This window comes from Acomys russatus, chromosome 13, assembly GCF_903995435.1.
Source record: "Acomys russatus chromosome 13, mAcoRus1.1, whole genome shotgun sequence".
Classification (NCBI taxonomy): Eukaryota; Metazoa; Chordata; class Mammalia; order Rodentia; family Muridae; genus Acomys; species Acomys russatus.
In genome coordinates this window covers 27,791,484-27,797,483 of record NC_067149.1, presented here as the reverse complement: position 1 = coordinate 27,797,483, position 6,000 = coordinate 27,791,484, and positions in this window count along the sequence as shown.

The window sequence follows — 6,000 nt, the reverse complement described above, 5'->3', positions numbered from 1 at the left end:
TGTGTGTGGTATATGTATAATGTATATATCATAGGCGTGTGCAATGTATGATGCTTGTACAGTATATTTCATGTGTATATGTACATATAGTAACATGATGTATGTGCAATGTATATTACTGGGTGTATCATATACACAGAGCGGCACATGATGATGTATGTCAGATGTATGTGCACTGTGTACACTTGGGTCAAGTATGTGTATGATGTGTATATATTATGTGTTTATCTACGGTGTATGATTATGGAAGATTATGTGCAGTGTTTGTGTATATAGTGTACAATGAGTGTGTATAGTGGAAGTGTAGTATGTATGTATGTATATATGTAGTGTGTGTACATTATATGTTTACAGTTGTGTGGGATAGGTGTATGATATGACACGCATGGTGTGTAGTGTTTGTACCATGTCTGCGTTTAACATGTGCATTGTATGCACAGCTTATATAGTCACTTGTATTCTTTTGTGCCTGCATTGTGTGTTTCAGTTCTGCATATAATCTTTTCTTTCCTTTAGTCATGTGGCATGTTTCCCATCTTATAAGACGTTGAAACTGGGCATGGTGGCACACATCTTTAATCTCAGAGCAATCTGGGAGTCAGAGGCAGGCGGATAGCTGTGAGTTCAAGGCCAGCCTGGCCCTCAAAGCAAGTCCAGGACAGCCAATCTATACAGAGAAACCCTGTCTCAAAAAACCAAAGAGGGGAGAAAAGATGCTGCTAGTTCTCCCATGAGCCTGTTCACATCATTGAAAGATCTTGGTGACCTCAGTGTCCATGCAATCCTTTACATCTATCAGAATGCATGCAAATATATCAGGAAAGACAACAAAGACCCGGACTCTGTGTGTTTCCTCTTTGGTTTGCTATCAAACCTGCTACATATGACTGGGTGCTGTTAGTCACGGGCATGTGGAAGTCCTAAGGGGGTTCCAGAGGTCCTTCATGCTCTCATCCCTTGCTGTCCTCCATGAGACCTTACACAGCACAGGTACACTGCCCTTGATGTTCCTGTCAACAGAACTTTCAATTCCAACTGGTTATCTTGTTTCTTTTTTTAAATTCCTCTTCTGGTGTGTATGTGTGTGTGTGTTCTTGTGTAAGTGTGTGCATGTGGACGCATATATATGCATGTGCATTTAGAAGCCACGAGTCAACCTTGGCTGCCATTCCTCAGAAACTATCTAGCGTTTTGTTTTGTTTTTTACAACAAAGCATCTCATTGGCTTGGGGCTCCAGGATTGTACAGTCAACTGACCTTCAGAGGTCTGCTGTCTCTCCTTCTCCAGCCACTGTATGTGGCCTTTTAATGTAAGTTCTCCAGACGGAACTCAGGTTGCCATATTTGTATGACCACTACTCGAGCAACTGAGGCCTCCTCCTGGCCCCTGAAGCTCTCACTTCTAAGTCCAGTGTTATTATCCTTACTTTCTGTGGAAGGACAGCAGACCGGAAGACACAGGAGCTCCTGATGGCAGATAGGCCCTGTCACTTGGTAGTTCAGTGATCATCCTTTCAAATACTGGGGCGCCTATCATCTGCCACTGAGGGGTTTGAGGTGAGCACAGTGGCTTAGTCTGTGGCCACATAGGGCAGATTTCTCTGGAGGGAGACAGGCAATACATGAGTAAATAAACAAGTGAGGAATTGAGGTATTAAATCGGAAGGGGGAAGCCAAGTCGGGAAAGGTCTCCAAGGATGTGACATTTCAGCTGAGACCAGAAGGAATGACAAAGATCAACAGTACCAAAGCTAGAGAAGATGAAGCCAGGTAGAGACAAACGGAGAAAGGAAAGCAAGATGTCCCAGCACGTGGAGGCTCTTACAGCAGGAATCTAGTGACCAGAGTTCATCCTACAGGATCCATGTAATGGTGGAAGGAGAGAGCCATCCACAACACTTCCTCAGACCTCTCTACGTATGCTATGGCATGCACGCCCCCCCCCTAGTAATCTAATGATATAAAACTGAAAAGAGAGGAATGTACCAGTACCCCCAGCACAACCCCAACTGCATAGAGTCGTTGTGCCATTAATAAATAACGTAGACATATACTATTATTGTCTCACACGAGGTGATCCTGAAGGGGGTGAATTTTAGAAGACAACAAGACCGCTGGACAGGATAGAATCCTAAGGTCTGTCTTCTTTTATTACAAGCTGGAAGAGCCAATTTTAGCATTGCTCCCTAACGAAAGGGCTCCTCCTGCGAGTTTTTCAAACGCATTATTCAGTCCTCAGCGGGAGCTAAAAAACCCTGAGAAAAGCCAGGTTCTTCCTCTTTAAGCCTCTCCTTGGCCTAGAAAAAAAAATCTGGCTTTTTTAGATGCCACGGAAGATCCCTGTTGGTAGCATGTGTGTGTGTTTGCTCTGCTCATATTAGCTTTGTTCCCATGGAAGGAGACCAAACTATTTACAGGAAAATGGAAACAAACAAACAACTGGATCCTGGGCTGGCAAGCACGGGGAAACATGTGACCTCTGAGCAAGCACAGTGCTCCACCAGGCAAACAGCTCGCAGGCCTGGCTCCCTGTTCTTGGAGGCCCGATTCTGCATTCTTCCTTGGGGAGCACAATATAAATGATACAGACTATTATCGTCGCTTGCCCAGAATTCGAACTTCAGAATTTTGACCCAGAAAATCCACAATGCGTTCCCCTGGAGCATAACGTTCCCGCTGCCCTGGCACCTGCTAGAGAGAGCACAGAAGATTTGATTGGCCTCTATGGCCTTCTGCTGTTCTGTGTGCTGAGACAAGCTTCCAGAAGAGGCTATTTTCTGTTGCCTAGAGGAAGGGCTGGTTTTGTTGTGCCAGTTGGAGTGTTGTAGGTATGCCAGCCGGGTAATCTTCACCCCCAATTCCTCTCTAGACTCGGAGCCCTTCAATGCAGTGTTACAGCTAATGTACAATAAGATATGCTCTCTCTCTCTCTCTCTCTCTCTCTCTCTCTCTCTCTCTCTCCTTTTCCTCACCCACTACCCTTCCCTCAACACTACTCTTTCTTTCTCCTTCTTTTCCCCTTCTTTCTTCCCTCCCTTCCCCCTAGATATTCTTGACATCACTTCCTTTTCTGGTCAGGGTTTCCAGGTGTGCTGAAGGCCCAGGTTATGGGGGTCTGGCTTTTTCCTGCAGTTGCTAAGCTACATCTTCGATGCCTTTGCTGTCCACCCTGGACCACCTTACCATCGTCATCTGTTTGCTCTAGTTAGCCCTAGAATCTCAGGATCTATAGAAGTTTTATTGGGCATCCTTTTGCTGACCTGGCCCATTTGTTTTAAGAACGAACACCTCATTTTTCTTTTCCTTCAGAAAATGAAAGGGAGTTGGGTGAACACCGGGAAGATGGCTCAGTTGGTAACGTGCTCACCATGCAAGCATGAGGACTTGTGTTCAATTCCTAACACCCACATTAAAAAACAAAACAAAACAAAACAAAAACCTAGGCACGAGAGTGCACACTTGTAATCCCAGCAGTGGGGAAGCCGAGATGGGAAGATCTCTAGGGTATTCAGTCAGCCTAGTCCTGCTTGCTGAGTTCCAGGAGAGAGAGAGAGAGAGAGAGAGAGAGAGAGAGAGAGAGAGAGAGAGAGAGAGAGAGAGAGAGACTCCAAATAAAGCAGGGAGCTCCCCAGGAACAACACTGAGGGTTGACCTCCGGCTCTACACATGTGTGCATGTGTGCTCCTTCCACAAACGCACACACACATACCTTGCACAGAAAATGCTTCATTAAAAAATGACAGTTAGGGGCTGGAGAGATGCCTCCTCCAGAGCTCCTGAGCTCAATTCCCAGCAACCACATGGTGCCTCACAACCATCTATAATGTGATCTGATGCCTTCTTCTGGCCTGCAGGTGTACATGCAGGCAGAGCACTGTATACATAATAATAAATAAATCTTAAAAAATAAAATAAAATGAGAGTAGCTGGGTGTGGTGGCACATGCCTTTAATCCAGTGCTTGGGGAGGCAGAGGCAGGCAGATTACTGTTGAGTTCAAGACCAGCTTTGGTCTACAAGGAAGGCCAGGATAGCCAAGGCCATACAGAGAAACCCTGTGTTGAGGGCCAAACCAAACAAACTACCAAAAATCCCAAACAAACCAAAACAAAAACCCCATAGCAACAACAACAAAAAGACAATTCACCAAGACAGTCCCTGGGACAGAACCCCAGTAGAAGGCCAGAGATTTCCATATTTCATTTACTGCCATTCTCCAGCACTTTCAATGGTGCCTGGTACTCAGGAAGCCACACTGGATGTTTGTTGAGTGAATATCTGAGTGATAATGACATCCATCTTGCTTTGGGAAGGGGCCCACTTCTTCTTCTCAGGAGTCAAAGGTCACTTCTATCACTGCGTTAGATGTCAAGGTTAGCCAAGACTTTGGGAACAAATGACTCCCCGCCCCCTTCCCCGAATTGTTCTCTAGGTCTAGCCTTCATCTCATCATTTCCACTGCTGCCCATTAAGATGGAAGCTTCGGTTAGGTAATGTTGGTTGCCCAGCAGCCCTAGAGAGATGAAAGCAGCAGCAAGTGAAGGAGGAGGGGAGCTGACCCTGCTGGTGAATGTCTGTCCAGTCACTTTTGAGGACCCCCTGCCCTGGAATCGAGAATGCCCCAGGCTTGCCAGGAAAAGGGGAGCTTTAAGCAGAGTATCTTTATAAGAGGCCATACCCTAGTCCAGAGTCCATTGGCTGCCACTTCCTGTATTGTATTTTGGTTGTAGACAGAGGCTCAGTACACATTGGACTGTGTTTAAGTCACAGACTCTCATAAAACCAGCTTCCTCAGGTTGGAAGCAGCTCTGGTGGCAGGAGGTTGCCAATCTGGAAATATTGGTAGCCCACACAGCAGAGGAGCTCACCTCAAAGCAAACAGCTTCATCTCCAGCTGGTCTGTTTGCAAAGGAAATGGCCTTGTTACTCAATTACAGATAGAAACAGGCTGGCCGCTGCTCTTCCTGGGAGGGGAAGCGATCAGATAAATACCTTTGCCAAGGACTGGAATGCTGATGGCCAGAGAGACTGCCCGCCAGCCCTGAGGTCATCTAGAGCAGCGGTTCTCACCATGGGGCAATTTTGACCCTAGGGGATATTTGGCAAGGCCTAGAGATGTGTTTGGTTGTCCTGACTGGAGACAGGTACCAGACCTATACTGCTCAGCATCTTACAACTTATAGGACCCCAAACCCAAAACTTATCTGGCGCCACAAGGCAACAAAAAAGATTGAGAGTCAGATCTAAGGAAGCCAGGCCAGCTCCAAGGGAAGGTCCTAGCTAGAGAGGGCGGGAATCTTCTATACTGGCTTTTGAATCTGATAGTGACACTTCCAAGTATCCCCAACTGTTTCTCCCTCTTTTCTTTCTTTCCTTTCTCTTCTTCTTTCCTAGTCTTTCTACTTTTACCTCCCATATCAGCCATGTCCCATGGCTCTGTCTTATTCTTGTACGAAGCACTGGTAAAGGGTATTTATCTTTCTGTGTCTGATTGATCTGAGCATGATGTGGGGATGTGAGATAGGGCTGGGGAGATGCTCTGTTGGTGCAGCAAGCTTGAGAACCTGAGTTTGATCCCAAGAGCCCATGTTTTTGTTTGTTTGTTTTTGTTCTTGTTGCTTTTAAATCTGGACTTGATGCTACATGCTTCTTAATTCTTGGGGTGAGGGGTAGACACAGGTGGATTCCTGGGATTCTCTGGCCTAACCTATTTGGCAAGCTCCAGACCACTAAGGAACCCTGTCTCAAAAAGCAAATGAGGAATGACAAAGGAGTTGTTCTTTATCTGTAAATGAACATGCATGGGCATGTACATACATGTATAAGCATGCACACACTTCTGATGTTCTGATCTGGCCTAGGAGTCTTCCCAAGTAAGCTGAGAGAAACCTCTTACTAGAAACCAAGATTCCTGGGGTTCAAATGTAGATGAGCCATTAGGGAATACACCAGGATGTGTGGTACGTTCTCCGTGTCTTATTCCATCCCCTGAAAGAGGGAT